This window comes from Protomyctophum parallelum, assembly GCF_964188405.1.
Source record: "Protomyctophum parallelum genome assembly, chromosome: 8".
Taxonomy (NCBI): Eukaryota; Metazoa; Chordata; class Actinopteri; order Myctophiformes; family Myctophidae; genus Protomyctophum; species Protomyctophum parallelum.
Window position 1 is genome coordinate 41097662 of NC_139703.1, and position 18324 is coordinate 41115985.

Consider the following 18324-nt stretch of genomic DNA (forward strand, 5'->3'; position numbering starts at 1 on the left):
TTTACATTACTTAAGACCACACACACACACACACACACACACACACACACACACACACACCTGGGTGTGAGGCTTGACAACTTCAATTTCGACCATCAAATTCAACCAACAGATCAGCTCTGTGGTCAGAAACAGCTTTTTCCAACTCAGGCTGCTGGCTAGGATTAAGGGCCATCTCTCCCCACTTGACCTATAGGGTAATCCATGCGTTTATCTCATCAAGGCTCGATTACTGTGATTCACTGTATGTAGGCATCGACCAGTCGGCCCTTAAACGTCTGCAGCTCATACAGAGTGCTGCCCCTCGCCTCCTTACTGGCAAGAGGAAGAGTGACCTGATCAGATCACCCCGGTCCACACCTTACTCCACTCCCTGTCCAATTTAGAATATAGATTTTAAGTTAGTATTCTTTATTTTTCAGTGTCTATCTGATTTTATAGACTATAGAGCCATACACTCCAGTCAGGAGTGTATGGCTCGGTTGGACGGCTCGGTTGCTCCTGGTTGTGCCCCAAACCAGAGGTGACTGAGCCTTTGCAGTGGCTGGCCCCATGTATCTGGAACTAACCTTATGACTTCTCCCTGGCTTTTAACTCCATCCGATAGTAAAACCATAGCCTGGTTTTTTGTTTAATTGTGTAATGTTGTCTTCATTATTTTTGAGGGGTAAACACAAACATTACGTAAACACAAACTTTGAAGACAAAAGTGAGGATGCATAATTGTGTTTGTTTTCTTTCCCCTTATTAAATGTCTTCCTGTTTCTGTATGCTTGTTTTTAACATTTTGACATTTGACATTGTACAGCCCCTTTGGTTAACCACTGGTCATTGTAAATGTGCTTTATAATTAAATTTGAGTTGAGTTGTGAACCAGTGTTCTAGCATTTCTCCTATTGTAATAAGTGTTCTCGACTGTCTGTTTGATTGTGAGTTAATTGTCTCGTGACCATCATAATAAATTAATAATCGATTCTTCAGCTAAACACTATATATCAACTGCAGTGAATGCAGTTGACGTAGTGTTTATTACTAGGAATGTGATTATTCTGGTCCTTATTGATGGGCACCACAGCCACCACTCACTGGCCCAAACCAGAGGGCCCAAACTAAACACATACTAACACATACGCACTGTAGACACCTTGTCCTTTTCCTCATTGGTGTGGTGTTACATCGCCATCTGCTGTAAGCACTGAGTCAGTGCAGCTTTATGATTAATTTACCTTCATACGTAGCCTATTCTGTTTCTAACTTCCTCATGAAGGAAGAAGAAAGCAAAGAACAAAGACGCATTTTGTACCATTTTTGTGGGTCTATTTGTCAAGATCTGGTAAGACCTATAACACACAACAATGCAACGGGTATATATTATAGATCACTATTCACTATTATGGCAAACGGTTTAATCTGGGTCTTCTGGGATATTTTGTCGGTAAATCTCGGAAGGGACAGCTGGAATTGCTGCGTCAGGGACAGTTTACGGAAGAGAAACTACTCTATGGTTTGACCATTATTAGAGTATATATTGAATGGACCCCGCAGATCTGTTCAAATCAAATGGACCCGACCGTCATAGTTATGGGGGTCCGTCCTTGGAATAATAATAATTGAAAAAATAATAATACAATTGTTCGAGAACCAGTTGATGCAGTTTACGGTAAAGGCCGACCGCCCACCGATCATTACCATGTGATTTCGGCGATGTTTGTAAACATGCGTCAGCCACATGTGATCGTGACGAGGGGAAAGAATTTACAGCCTTGCGGCCAATCGGCGCGCGGGGGAGTGTCAGGGGCGGGGCTTGCGTGTTGCGCTATGGAAAAATCGATGGTCTTGTACTGTAATAATAATGTGCTGCTGCCATGGGTGCTTCTTCAACGTTGAACATTATGACAATAGCTTTCAAAAGGAACAGGTGACTGAGCACTCGTGGACCGAAGACCCCCAATCTGCCTCACAAAACGGACTGGATGCCTGGAAATGAGAGGAAAACAGAGCTCTAGGATAAACACGTAAGTCATGTATCTTTTATTATAGGGCTACCTTACCCCTACGTAGTTTGCGTAGGGAATACCACTATGTAATTCATAATAACCAACACCAGGCTCTTGTTGGGTTCAAAAGCATAGAATAAAGGCTGGAGGTGTGTCGCAGAAGTGGGGAAAGTCCCTGCGTTCGGTTTGCGTTTGTTATTTGGACTCAAACGGGGGACCTGTTGTGATTAAACACAGCAAAAAGACAACTTTATTCTATTTCATCACCGAAATGACAACAGGTAAAATTAAAACTGCGTCAGAGTCAGAGAGACGCGCGACACTACGCCGAAACGAAACCCCGTGGGAATTTCCACTGCGTTGGGTACCGTCCACGCTGATACAAAAATGAGTATTTATTACAAAACTTTGATTTGGATTTGGCTGTCGAAAAGAAAGCCGATGTAAACAGCGCGTGGACGGAGCGTAAAGGCGGAGATGGCGTGTGAATTCAGGGAGAGGTTGGGAATAGGATGCTGCGCAATAGATGAGAGATGAACGCTGCTGCGTAATCCTGCTGTTACGCACTTCATATTGGCACGAACACTTAATACCTCGTGGCTCGTCTTCTTAACCGTGTTCAAAAACAATTAACACGTTTATACATAGGACAGGACGGTTCCCTGGTTTCTTGTCATGTCTGGATGTATTTATAGCCATATTAATTTCTGAGAATGTACACATGTTACCAAATGTACCCGCAAAGGTCCAATTGGTTTAAACTGTACACTCTCGGAGTTACGAAAAGATAAATTAACATATTATTTACAAAGTACAAACTGATAAAGTGTTTTGCCATGTTGGCTACTATAGGTTGTTTTTGATATTTTTTATTCTCTGGTGAATCTGTGTACGTGTTGGGGTGTATATTAACATGCTGGGAATCTGGGATTACTTTGGTTATATCACATTTAAGTATCAAATAGCCTACCATCTGCAGCAGAACCATAGAAAGCCAACGGAGCTCTTATTTGTAAATCGAGATTTTAGTGCGCACTTGATATGATGTAAACAAACCCTACTTTCCAAACATAGGTGGTGCTGTTGAGTAGGCATTGTACATTTACTTGAGCAATGCTGTCTGTGTATCCAGTGCAGTGTTTACATGATAGAGGCACTATTTATCTCTCCCAACGTTTAAAACTGTATCGCCAGTTTCGCCACTGCAGAGAACATACAATGACAATGAAGTAACTAGACTAAATGGCACCACGCTGTCACGACTTTTAACTGTTGCTGCAGTACTAACAAAGTATTTCCTCAGAGTTGGCCATGGCTGCGAGAGAGTCATTTGGGAGTCTTGTCTCTCTTTACTCTTTGGTGGAGCTTGTAATCTACACCTGTCAGTTCACAATGGCAGCCTGACACGCCTGTTGTGATGTCAGTGTTGTTGACACAGAGGGCTGCCGGCCAGCCTCCTGCTGTACCTTCCTAAGTGCCAGCAGAGGAAGGTGTGGACATGATACTGTACTAGTGAGCCTTGCTCTGGGGGTGATGGGAGATGAAGTACCCTGAAAGCTTGCGAGGTGAAAAGGGCACACACAGCAGGAATGTCTTTCCGTTCTGCCAAGTGAATTTGTTCTGTCCATGGGTGAATCAGCAGAGGGGCATCGTGAGTAGATAACCCACTGGCAAGGGACTGAAGAGAGAGAGAGAGAGACAGAGAGAGTGAAGGCGTAAGGGAGGGAGGGAGATAGACAGGAGAGAGATTGAGAGTAGAGGGAGGGGAGGCTTTTTAGACCTCCAATTATGTGTTCTAAATAGAAACTTGATACTTGAGGTTGATGTGATAATGATAGTTTTGAAACAAGCAGGTAAAGGTCACGGATGGATGTGTGCTGGACTGGTCAATTATGGGAAAGCCTTGTGATTCGCTTTGAAACTAAGCACCTGTTTTCAACTCTGAAGTTATTATAACCCCAGGCTCTATTATGCCATTAAACACAATAAGGAAATGACAATCAGAGCAGTTAGTCTGCATCAGAACATTTATATTTGACAGTGTAATGGACCTTGACAGAAGGTATCATATCCTCAGAGGTCCTAATGCTTAGCACTTCTCCTCTCAGCTGACCAAGTGAAACAACTGACCCACTTTCACAGACAAGGAAACATGACCTCAATAGCTTGTTTCTTCTCTTCTCTTCCCATTCTGCTGTGAGGGATGCTGCCTCTTGAGTCAAATACAATACAAGCAGGATGAATCAGCTGAGCATGGTGTTTTTAGTTAGACTTGCTGGTTTCAATGACACTGCTATTGAGGTATACAGAAAAAAAAATTGCTCTTACAGCTGCACTTGAATTCAATTCCGTAGATGCTGTCAATGTCCAAAACTTAGCAAAGCAAAGCGCACATGCATGTGTGTGTGTGTGTGTGTGTGTGTGTGTGTGTGTGTGTGTGTGTGTGTGTGTGTGTGTGTGTGTGTGTGTGTGTGTGTGTGTGTGTGTGTGTGTGTGAGAGAGAGAAAAATAAGGCTCCCAAAGATCAGAAGGCAAAAGTGACTACATTGATGGATGTGGCAGGGAGCCAGCATCACTGGTACTGTAGCCTATAGTTAGACTTTGAGTGAAATAGACTCACTGCTCTTTTTAACAACTAAAAGCACACACCACTATAGAGGGTATGCGCGTGACATCATCCTACCAGAAGTTATGCGGGAACGCCTACTGAGTGGCAAAAACGGCTTTCTGGTCTTGACAGCCCATATAACCAAACAGAAAATACTATCTGATAGCATTAAACAACATAAAACTCACTTTGCCACTCAATTTCCCACTCACTTTATGCATGCGCATTACCCTCTATACATGGAGATTACAGGGGAGGCAGTGGCATGGTGCCGAGACATGACAGTGCTAAAATTAAGCCCAGGGCTCTGTCTCATCCACTAATAGAGGATGATGATGTATTAATCGACAAGTGGGAAGCAGTGTTCATTTATGATTGGCAAGATGTGTAACGGACAGCAGAGAGCACACAAAACAAAATACGGTACTAATGTGATTTACTGGAGGCTATACTGCATTAAACATTTACCACTTTTTATAGGCCATCTCAACTTTGTTTTTCTTTGCATCGAATTCAGTTTGTTATACTGTAAGTGTCTATATTGTTACATAGTGATTGCTCTAGAGGGAGAGTGCAAGAGAGAAAGGGAAAACGAGATTGAGCTTTTAACTGCTGTTGGGTGAAAACTTGAAACCTCTTAGCAACTGTTAGTGTTCTTTGCTTTTACTGGAACTGAAAGTTTATGTGGTTCTTTTGTGTGTGTAAATGTCATAACCCCAAAACCATTTAAAGCTATCCCGAAGATTTTGTTGTTGTACAGTGAATTTTGAAAATGGAGAAATATTCTATTCTTTCCTGTGTTCCTAAGTATACTATAGCTTTTCATCTATAGAGGGTATACGCATGCATGAAGTGAATGGCAAATTGAGTGGCAAATGAGTGGTAAAGTGAGTTTAACGTTGTTTAATGTTGTTTAATGCAATCAGGCCAGTAAAAGGCCCGAAATTAGTTTTTTAACAGTCAGTAGGTGTTCCCGCATAACTTCCGGGTATGATGATGTCCCTCTATTAGCAGAATTATCATTTAACCCTCTTTCACACATAAAGCTGCTGTTTTGATTGCTCAGAGTGTGGACATTTGGCCAACGGCCAAGTGTGACCAGACAGAACAGAGTGGTGAGAATGTAAGAGAACAACTAACTAATTATCCCCACCTAACCCTCTGTCTGTAGCCTCCTTGTTCATCCCCACCCTGCCTTCTATGTCAGTAGCGTCCTCTCCAGACTAACCCAGCGTTTTGGCACACAGACCAAACAACACGTCTTCAAGAAAAGGTCCATGGCAGGAGGAGAGCGGAAATATTGGAGCACGTACACAGCAAAATCCTGAGTGTTCATTTAACCCTGACTTACTCTCAGAGTTACACATGGATAAATGAACACTGAGAAGTTTACTGTGTAATGTCTTCTTCTTCCCTATAAAGACGTGTCGAAATGTCAGTCTTCATCCTGCGAGCAATAAAATAAATTTATGAGAAGATCGTTGATCTCCAGTTCTGTACTGAAGTACTGACATATTTCAGACCAAACAGATGAGCATGTCAAGGCTACGCTTTCATCTCTCTGTGTTACCTTACCTGCATAGGTTTTCAGGCAATTACTCCTTTCAGTTTTCCCTTGAGATATTGAGTAAGCAAGACAGTAAGGAACGCTCTGCTGTGCCACGTTCAGCCTTTCATTGTTGACGATTCGATTGAGTCATATTAACCTTTGAATCTCAATGTTTTTACTGTAAAACACGACAAAACTGTATCCCCCAGGGCTCTATACGGTCTGTGGCTCTGCCCCTTTTTTCATTATTCTGCTGAAAATAGGCGCTACAAGCTCACAATGCATTGACGCATTGTGACATTGTTGAAGTTTGTTGGTTGTACAAGTGGGAGGTAAAAAAACCCCATCAATGAGTGTTGTAGTCCTCTCACTCCTGATAAATTAGGAGCTCTAATCTGTAAGAGGATTAGCCACCTACCTCATTTACACGTGCAAACATGCACGCAAACCCCACCCCTAACCTTTACACACACACTCACACATTTTACGTCACAAACCAATTCAAATGACCTAGTCTCTGAAATACTCATTCCAGTGTAACATATCTTGGCTGCTGTGTTGCCTGCCGTTAGTGCACACTGGTAATGGTTTGATCTCTTGGTCCTTATGAATCATTGGGCAGATGATGTCACCATTCTCTACAATCGGATTCAGAACAACTTGTTCTGTGTTGGAATTGATTATGTTATAATTTTCACCAATCCAATTGCTTTTGTGGTTTCAGACTGACAAGAGCTTCACAGCCCACTGCAGAGCTTTTGTTTTGGCTTTAAAGGAACCGATGTGCCTTTAAAACGCACTAATGGTCAGGTGACGCTGTGAGCAGCAACAAACTCTGCTCTGAAGCAGAAAACAGCAACAGCAAGCAGTAACAGGAAGAAGAGAGCAAACATGACAAATAACGAGAGAGAAAAAGGAGTAGAGAGTTTATGAATAGCAATGTTTAAAGGAGACGGTAGGTATGAGATGACGATAGTGCAAACAAGGATGATGATTGTTAATGAGTTGGCCTGTTTGTCTGACAAGACTTGCCCAGCAATGGTGGCAAAATAGAAGAAATACAGCTGCTAATTAACTGTAGTATGACAGCAGTCAGGGCACGAGAATAGTTAGGATGATGAGTGAGTGAGAGACAGGAAATTTGTCAACAAAAGTCCTACATTTGTACATTTGTACGCTCCACTATGTGAAATGAACACAGAAGATTGTTCTGTGTACAAACCAGAATGTGTGTCATTTACTTTCCCCTGCGGTTAGTTTTGATGGGCTTCCCTTTAGTGTTTGAGCAGGGAATGCTGAATGGACAGAAGGAATGGTGAGGGTGCATTGTGGGATGCTTGAGGGGCTCATTAAGAGGGGCATATGTTCAAGGTATATAGAGCGTCGCAGTCCCGCCCCCTTTCATGACGACGACAAGCCCAGGAAATTCCCCATTCATTTTCCCCATATACATTTCAAAAAGTATTTATTTAAATTCCTTTTAAGCCTCGTACAAAGCCAACTAGGTTTGTGACAAATCATGACAACACAATATTTTGGGCCGGACAAGTAATTACAAAGAAGAAAAACAACAACAAAAGTATGGTAACCTGCCATTTCTTTTTCTTCAAATTATTTGTTTGACCAACTCGAGTTGGCTTTGTACGAGGCTTACAATGTCTTTAAATAGTGGTCCGGGGACCCCCAGGGGTCGTTAATTGAGGGAGTTCCAGGGGGTCCCCAGCTAGTTTGGAACCAAATGGATCCTTATGGGTCTGTAACTCTGAGGAGTGTACAAATGGACCCTAACAGGTCCATTTGGTTCCATTTGTACACTCAGAGTTAAATTAACTTGAATTTGAATACAAATTGGGGTACACAGAGGGACAACTGAACTGAACTGAACTGATGAACACTAATTACTTCTTCTTCTCACTTCTTCTTCAACCCCAAAGTATCTTGCACAGCATTACTAAACTAGAACTGCACTCTGTCGAGTGCATACTTGCTTGTTGCACACTAGTATAGGCCATAAATGGCCTACTAGTGAGCAAGCAGAGCGCGCAAGTACTTTCGACCGCTACAAACTGTCAAATCTCAGTAATGACTACTTGTGCCTGATACGGCAGTGGTGCCAGAATGAAACAATGGTAATTGTTTTTATACACTTCAGAAACATATTTCTTGTAATGAATACGTAAGTGACGACTTTGGATGGTGACGTATATGTCAATCAGTGCCTCCCAATACTAAAACATATCGTCATTACATCACCATCGAAAACCAATTACACTCTGGCATTGGGTCCTTTAATCCACATATTTCTTACGTCATCATTGAGAGCTATACATATATATATACAGTATATGTATATGTAATTTGTAAGTTGATTAGCGGTTTACTGTGGTTACTTTGCGCCGTACGCAGTCCCAGCCAACCCGCCACTTTTGATGCGTATGCACCGTATACATAGGAGCATTACCTTTAATCCTCCCAACACTAAAACATATCGTCATAAGTCACCATCAAAAACCAATTACACTCTGGCATTGGGTCCTTTTTTTTTTAAAGATATTCTTTTGCGGCTTATGCCTTTTATTGGTTTTTGAAGGGACAGACAGTAGGCTGACAGGAAACAGGAGAGAGATGGGGGGATAACATGCAGTAAAGGCCGTGTCGGGCTCGGGAGTCGAACCCGTGGCACACTGCGACTGGATCACCAGTCGGGTGCCCAGACGGTTACGCCACCGCCTGGGCCTGCATTGGGTCCTTTAATCCACATATTTCTTACGTCATCATTGAGAGCTAGTTATACATATACACACCATGTAATCTGGTCCCAGCAAATCAGGCACATGCCTGCACATGCCACACGCATACGAGCCGGGCGAAACTATTACTTGCGCGCTCTGCTTGTGCAAGTAATTAGTAATGAATCCAATCAATCCATGGTAGTATTAAAAATCACACCCGATGTCAGTGCATACTGTTTAGTAAGTCTAATGCCATTCATCTTAGCAAAGAAGCCCCATGTGAGTTATGTCTTTGACAAGCAACTATTTTGAATATCACATGTACTCATTATGATTCTTCTTTACCTTTCTTACAGTAAAGTGACCAGCTATTTCGGAGGAGCTGAAATTCCATTGTTGGCCCAGGAGAGGACACAAGCAACATGTGGTACAGTAGGTCTACATACTAGGATCACAAATGTAACCTAACATTTTTAGAGACCATGGGCTGTATTTTGCGTGTCTTAAGTACCAGGTCTTATTACCTAACTTGAGTAAACTAAAGACCTGGAGGCGTGATCAATGCTCTTTGGCCACTCAGAATAGCCAAATGGCATTGATCACGCCTCCAGGTCTTTAGTTTACTCAAGTTAGGTAATAAGACCTGGTACTTAAGACACGCAAAATACAGCCCTATGTTTTGCCTCCTGTCTGTCCGTCAGGCTGTCCGCGTCAAGCTAATCTCCAGCACCACTGGACTGATCGGCGTGACACTGTGCACACACACTCCCTGGAGGTCATGACAGAGCAGAACCTCTGCCCTGAATTGTTTGCAAAACAAATTTGTTCATATTACTCCTACATAATTTGTCCAAACATCACGCAAATCGGTACAAATTATCTCTACAGTCATGTGTTCAAGATAGATCTGTCCAATGTTTTACAGGAGTTTACAGAGTTTACAGGAGTGTCTCATTTTGAACAAAATGCCTCAAATCAGGAACCCATCGTCCAATTTCTGTGAAACTTGCACGCACATTCCCACTACGCCAAGCAAGAAATGCCACCCTGGCATTGGCCTATTATAGTGCCACCGGTTTTTACCCGTTTTAAAGGTTGTCTGAGTAAATCCACACAAAATGTTAATAAAGCTAACCAATTTTTATTCGGAACAAGATAGATTTTCACCACAAATTCATCATTCATCAACCTGTATGAATGTGGATTACGAATACTTTAATGCTAAATACTTATTTATGTACTGTATACAGTACATTAAATACGTATAATGTCTGGGGGGGGTTTCAGGCTGTGTGTAAAAAAAGAGTTAAATTAACGAAGATTTGACTGTAAAGAGGTAATGACTGTAATTCTCCGAGTATTGTTTTTTTTTATGGGTTCATTTGGAGTGTGGGCCAGCTGCTGTGCCCATTTCTCTCTCTCTCTCTCTCTCTCTCTCTCTCTCTCTCTCTCTCTCTCTCTCTCTCTCTGCTGCAGTGATTCTTGGTTGAGTGGTGCACTTCTGATGCCAGGAAATGAGTTGCTGTGTCACCCAGGGAGACATGGGCCATGACGCAGTGGACCTTTTCATTTCTCTCATCATTCTCCAGGTGTCTGCAAATGTTTCGGGATGTCTGCAGACAGTGCTGTCGCTACCTATACGCGCAATATGTACTATGAGTAGTGCCACACACCGAAATGTGCCAAAAATTGCCAAGCCGACCCTCATAACAACAATTTTCTCCGCGGCTCCGCCACATAATAACGAGCACCTGTATGTGCGTCCTCACAAACAGCAAAAGTAGCTGATTTGCATGAGATAACGCAGCACTCTCATCGGGAGGGGGGAGGGGGGGGCAGCACAAATATATCTGAGTCGGGCAACCAAAATAAATGGTCAGCTACGTCCCTGTCTGTGGCTGAGCCTCTAGCTCTGTCTCTTTTTATCACTGACGCCATTCTCTCTTTCCATTCGCCTCTGTCCCTCTTTTACCAGTTCCTTTGCAATTCTCTCACTGAATACAGCAGCAATTTCCATGATCCATGAGGATATTGAAAGTGGGCCCCCAAATAATTGGTAAAACAGTAAGATTCTAATGATATAACATTACTATATACATAGTAACTAAAAATATACTATGTGTCCGAGCTCGAACACAACCGATTAATAAACAATAAAATGAAAATGCACGCGACCCACCCATATCAGATCTCACCACTTAACACGGCAGCCAGCCGAATGGCTGTTTCCCCAGTACAGCTGTATAATCCTAAATAATGGCCTTGTAATGTCAACTCTTCTCGTAGCCGCAATTTGCAACACTAGATTTTTCAATTTGGATCAATGGGCTGTCAATGGAGGGTATTGCAACTCTAGATTCATCCCATTATAAATAAAATAATCTAGTGTTGCCAATTGCGGCTACTTCTTCTCGATTAACAAAGACTTTTAAAGACTACAAAGCCATTTAAACAAAGTTTGTTTTTCCTTATTCCACTATAACAATCAGAACCTGTATTGCAAACCAAAATGAAAATACTAAACTATTGTTTTTGAAATTAAATTAGTAATCGAACCAAAATTGTAGATGTATTTACCAAGTTATCCATATTCAGCAAATAAAAAGGCATTGCTCAAATAGGGGGAAAAAGTATATTCCTCACCCAATCTTCAAGTCATGAGCCCACAGCAGGTTCCCCTTTGTCAAAAAGCTCTGAAGGGATTCAGAGTTAAACCCTCAGAAATGTTCCTTGGCCAAACTTTTCTTATTCCAGATCTCCAAAATGTCCAGACCCACTACTCTGTGGTTTATCAATTTATGATTAAGGTTTAGTATTGGCCTTAATAGAGTCTCTTTCACAAACCACCACCAAACACTCTTTTTGATACCTAAAGTGGAACCCCCGGCAGTCTCACTTCCTGTACATTTATAGATGTTCCTGGTACCTCACTAACTTGTTTTTTTTCCCCACAGCACCATTGTCAACAAAAAATGAATGACCATGGTTTAACTACACAAAACTCCATGCACTACACAAGGTTAACATTCAACCATATTTTAACCAATATAATCCACCGTTAACACCCAGTATGTTTCATTTTCTTTCAATACTCATACCATGACAGGACATTATGTCATGTGGCAGTGTCACATAGATCTGCACCCCCAGCACAGTGTCACACCACCAAGAGCCATATCTACAATATACAAACACTTGAAGTCACATTTTAACCATGATAGATTAATCAAAAACATTGTCTTTGGTTCTGGTGACTCATCACACATAAGACACACGCAAGACACACTTGTGTCCTGTGTCTTCTGTTTGTTATGGCCGCCTCAATGCATTTCCAATGGGAGTCACATGGTTTGAAGACACAACCTTGTTGCATGGGGGGGGGAGGGCAGAATACAGCCATGCAACAGCCATGCAACAAGGTTGTGTCATGAAACCATGCGACTCCCATTGGAAATGCATTAAGGCGGCCATAACAAACAGAAGACACAGGACACAAGTGTGTCTTGCACGTGTCTTATGTGTGAGTGAGGCCATACTGCTCTCCTAATATGTGAGGGGCCTTTTTTCTTCAATTGCTTTTTTCATGTATGTTTTATATATTTATATTTTTAAATGAATGAAAATGAAATTCCAAATGATGATTTTGATTACTTAGATGCCTTTGGTCTCCTCCCCAGGAAACTGGTTTTAGATGGTGTTTTAGAGTATGATCAAGGCATCTAGCACCATTTGAAATCAGTGTTCTTGAGCTGGAACAGACTTCATGGATGAGGGCAAACTAATGTAGACATTATTCATAATGGCATCAGAGTTTGGAAGAGCTCGTTGGAAATCACTCAGCGGTCCCGCGTAGTCTGTTTCTATTTTCACATCATGCATCAGGCAGCAGGACGTTGCATTATTGAAAATGAGCCCTTCCAAACTCTGACACTTAGAAATGATCACCTGCACAGAATGTTGACAGAAAGTAGCTCATAACTTACCGGTAATGTCTATATGGTGGATTCTTATGAAATAAAAACTTTGCAGATAGAAAGAGGATAATGCAAGCTTTCCGTACAGCTGCAATGTTGGTGAGGTTAACACTGTTTAATACAATCAGAGGAGTTTTCTGTCTGGATGTATGTTGGGCTGTCAAGGCCAGAAAGTTGTTTTTCCCACTCAGTAGGCATTCCCACATAACTTCGCCTCTATATCATAGATCAATTAAAATGTTCAAAAATAAAATGCTGAACATTAAAATGATTAACAATGACAAAATAATTAATATATGCAATTATAAGATGGATATTTTTGAGTAGACATTTTCTGATCACCTACGCCTACTCTTTTCAAAGTGGCGTCTGGGGACCCCAACAGGTCCTGACGCATTGAGCTTGTAGATCTGCCATTTCCAAAGGATCTTGTATTTCTTTGGGGAATAAAACATCTTGTATGGGGGTACCCCCAGCACAAAATATTGTCAGATGTGTGTTCTAAGAGCATCACCCATTGAGTATCTACAAGCTGTTGACTGCCCTCTCACCAAGGCTGACTGTTGAGTATCTACAAGCTGTGACTGCCCTCTCACCAAGGCTGACCGTTGAGTATCTACAAGCTGTGACTGCCCTCTCACCAAGGCTGACCGTTTTCCTCTGGTGTTCAGAGTTTACACCATGTCTAGCACCATTTGAAATCGGTTACAATGTAGAGGGACTATCTGCACTATCGTCACGAATTCAGAGGTTGGAAAACATGAAGATATCAATTTTTCCCTAGCTGCCAGCTGTCTACTGTGCTCCTTGCAAACACCACTAGATGGCAGGGGCTTGCTGTTTTCAAACTGCTGCAGTGTTGGTAGTCAAGTAAAATACTAGCCTGGAAACCAGACAAATGTGCAAACCGTTTGTTGTGACATCCCTGCCCCAGGGACGTCTTGTCATGTCACAGCCCTGTGACATTGATTGATTGAAAATGTTATGAACAGTTTGCAGAATGGGTACAGTTCAATACAAAATCTGCTAAGAGGATAAAACCATAGACAGTAAGGATAAAACCAGAAAAAGCACTATTACATAAGGGTGACAAGGGTCCTCCATTTTCAATTCATCAAAACATTTAAAGACACACTAATATACACACAAAGATGTCAGTATCATGGTCAGTATCATGATTTCAATATGTCAGTGTCATGGTGTTACGACCCATGGCATGGCTGATTGAATGTTTATTATTATTGAGTGAGTAACTTTGCAGGTTGTTGGAGGGAGCTGATTGGTTCCAGACTACTCATCTGGGTCTCCTCTGTCCACTTCCAACAATCATGTTGCTCTTGTAGAATGTTCGTTAGAAGTCTCATGTGTTTTTTTGGGGTACAGAATGTTGACTTTCTCCTGTGTTTGATCATGTGTTATAGGTTAGTGATTTGTCTTTTGGTTTATTTTTATTTGGTTATGTCTAGTTCCTTTTGTTTATTGTTTTGACTGTAAGCCCACTCTGAAGTCATTGGCATTTTAATAATCATCATACTATAATTAACCGAATGTCTGAGTGTGTGTGTGTGTGTGTGTGTGTGTGTGTGTGTGTGTGTGTGTGTGTGTGTGTGTGTGTGTGTCTGTCTGTCTGTCTGTCAGAAACAGTGCCGTAACTCTTTACTGCCTGCACCAATCACTCCCACAATGGGGGGCAAATATCTCACAACGGGTAAGGACTATAAAAATAAATGTTGAAAGGCTGAACATCCTTGTTGCTGGTGGTTCTTGCGAGCTGGAAAGAGGGGACTCCCACTTTAACATGTTGCGACTATAGGTTTACTTAGTTTCCCTATTGAGGAGCTTAGGGAGTAGGGATAGTTTGCGCCAATTCGTCTAAAAGTGCCACATTTTGCACCGGTGTAGCCCAGGGTATTTACAATTTAGGCATTTAGCAGACGCTCTTAATCCAGAGCGACTTACAATAAACAAGAACAAAAAGCATGGGAATACATCACATAAAAGCATTTATCATGAAACATGCGTAAGCTAAGAAAGTAACAGTAGAATATCTATATAATGAAACTACATATAAACTATACATATACTACTATGCTATACATATGTACTATGGCGTGCTATGACTATATACAATGCAATTATATTGCTGTCTACATAACATGCTATAAGTCTGTATCAAATGCTATCTAAGTCTACAGAAATGCTATCTAAGGGGGTAGGGTAAGTTCTATGGGCCATGATGGAGTCTGAAAAGGTGGGTTTTCAGACTACGGCGGAAGATTGGGAGTGATGCTGCAGTTCTGACTGCAATGGGAAGTGCATTCCACAGTTTTGGAGCCAGAAGGGAGAAGAGTTTGGGACGTGTGGAGCGTTGTCCCGGCGTTTTTAGTGAGGGTACTTCCAGCTTCCCTGCGGGAAGGGTATGTTCTGATTTAGCTATGGTACCTGAGACCATTAAACCTAGATATAAGGCAATTTAGTTAGCATGTGACGTGTCAAACTAGGGGGTTTTCATGATTCTGAATCCATTCCAAGCATTAGTTTTGCAAGAAAAACACTCCTTGTGCTAGAAATGGCGTGCATGTGCATCTCACATACTATTCATTTTGTACTAAAAAGTAATTCGGCATACTAAAGAGTTTTAAAAGCCATAAAAAGAAATACCGGTACAGTGATAATAAAAATGATATCTGTACAGTACAATGTGTAACATTTATATGCATTTGAGTGAATGTGAAATTGTATTAGAGCTTTGACAGGTGAGAAAGACTATAGTGCTAAATAAGTACAGTCCATTTACATTACAAGTAATTTGACTTTATGCATCACGCTCAGACACATATGGCTATATGAATTCTATTGTCTTTCTAGGTAAGGAATTATAGCCATGGTTGACATGCTTAAACAGGGATCAACAGTGACACCCATCTCCATTTAGTGAAGTGTTTTCTTACAGACAGGTGACAGCATCCAAGCCAGGAACTATATGTGGTCCTCCATGCATCTCTACCTCTACACTGCCAAGTGACCTTCTCACATGACATAATCCTACTGGGGAGCAGTGGTGGAAATTAACTAGTAACTACAGTACAATTTGTGAGTTTGTAGATCTGTTTTTTTTTTAATCTGTTATTGATTTTTATTTCCCAAAACTTGTGAGTACTTTGACGCAAGTATTTTGATGCAAATACTTTTTGTACTTTTACTCAAGTCATATTTCGAATTCAGGACATTTATACCAGTGCGGAGTGGGCGGGGTCTATGGGCTGGAAACCAGGCTAGTGTGGTATTGCTATTTTACTTAAGTACAAATAGTTTTGATTAGACTACTTCATCCACCACTGTTGGAGAGGAAGCTTGACCCATCATGAGCTGACAGTGTTAAGGCAGCAGGGTGGTTGACTGTCCTGAAACCATAAGGTTATAGGCTCAAAACCCAAATGTTCCCAACTGTAGCCTATATGTAGGCTACAACCACATAACCTCTGCCTTGTTCTACATTGAGTCACTAGATAGGACTACTGGATAAAAACATGATAGTCCAATATTTTTTGGCCGATTAGAATAATTTTGGTGCCATCTTATCCAATTACCAATTTACCAGGCACCATAGTGTGCTCAATAAAACATGCTGTGTAGGCCTAGGTGAAGGAGTTTAAGTATCTCGGGGTTCAAGTACGAGTGAGGGAGGACGGAGAAGAAGATCAGCCAGATAATTGGAGCAGCAGGGGTGGTATTGTAGTCGCTTTACCACACTTTTGTGATAATGATAATGAATTGTATTTATATAGCACTTTTTAAAACAATGTTCCAAAGTGCTGCACAGAGCAGGGTCAAAAAACAGCAATGAACACATCAAGTCAAAAACAAAAAGCACATAGGCCTACAGTAGAAATACAGTATCAATATTTAAATGTGTACAGTCAAGTAAAGGTCTTCAAATAAGATTTAAATACAGGCACGGAAGGTTCTAGCCTTAGCTGTGTCGGCAATGCATTCCACAACCTACAGTATAGGTGCCCGGGCGGAAAATGCCGATCACCACGGGTAACTAAATTTGTCATAGGGACATCAAGGAGGGCCTTATCTGACGATCTAAGGATGCGTTCAGGTTTGTGCAGGGAGAGCAACAGCATTTGTCTGTGTTCCTCCTAGACAGGTTTTCTCTCTCAACCCAACTATACACACACAGCGTACCCAAAAGCCCCCGTCAATCAGTCCCGCCCCCAAGACGGTCCTATTGGCTGCAGCCATAGCTGGCCGCTACAATATCAAGAATATAGGTAGGGGCCAGTGTGTTTAAGGCTTTATAAGTGATAAGAATAATTTAAAAATCACATCTGGAGCCCACAGGCAACCAGTGAAGGCCAGCTAAGATGGGTGTGATATGGTCCCGTTTTTTCGTGTTTGTAAGTAGTTCTGTATCAATTGTAGACGGGAAATTGCTTTTTTGTTAAGGCCGGAGTAAATGGAGTTGCAGTAGTCGAGGGCGTGAATGACTTTTTCAAGGTCAGGGGCTGACAGGAATGATTTAATTTTGGCAATATTTCTGAACTGAAAGTAGCATGATTGAACAACTGTCATTATTTGTTTGTTAAAGGAGAGGTCGGAGTCAAAGGTCACACACAGAACCGAGTGATGAAAAGAGAGCTGAGCCAGAAGGCAAAGCTCTCTGTCTACCGAGCAATCTTCGTTCCTACTCTCAGTCTCACCTATGGTCATTGTAACTGCTCCTAAACCAGCTTCATCCGTGGCAGAAATATGTCCCAAATGATCTCACTGAGGGCTTTTTATTTATCCCAAGTGACAACCGTGGAAAAACTGTAAAGAAATCACATAATATACTTTTAAATACAATGAAACAATGAAATATGAATGTTCTTGTCAGCTAATCCTGATGTCCGTATTATTATAAAGAAACACAATGATATGTACACAAACACAATGAAATGTAAACAAACAATTAAACGATACAATGGCAATCAAACTTTTACAGACAGACAAAACAATTGGGAACGTACCGTATGCGCCTTCTGCACAGATTTTAGGAGTTCAGTTAAGTTCTTGTTTATATTATTTTCTCTCTTCTTATCTTTCTTAACATCTTTTGTGGAGACTCTGACATGCGAGCTCCTCTCTTCCCCTCTGCTCTGTTTGTTCTGCTCTTAACATACCCAAGACCCAACAGGTGAATGAAATGAGGTGATTAGAGCAGGTGAGCCTAATTCAACCTGCCCATGAACCAGACAGACCACAAAAACAGAGCACAGTAGATGGCACTATATCGCCATACATTTACATGTACCTAAATAAACATGCCTATAATGTTCCCATATTGTATTTCCGAAAGGTAAGTAATAAAATAGAATAGAAAATAGAAATAGAAAATTACAAAATCCCCATTTCTGGGACAGTTACAGTCATGAAGTGTGGGTCATGACCGAAAGAGTTTTCTTGGGTGATCTAG

At 41.5% G+C, this 18324-nt stretch overlaps 1 long non-coding RNA gene across 1 annotated transcript; it reads left to right on the forward strand.

Moving 5' to 3' along the window:
• The first annotated feature begins 1916 nt into the window (after positions 1-1916).
• Positions 1917-10645, forward strand: LOC310862619. Its single transcript, XR_014569589.1, has 3 exons — positions 1917-2015; positions 9248-9313; positions 10363-10645. It is a non-coding gene; the product is annotated as an uncharacterized lncRNA (long non-coding RNA).
• Positions 10646-18324: the final 7679 nt, after the last annotated feature.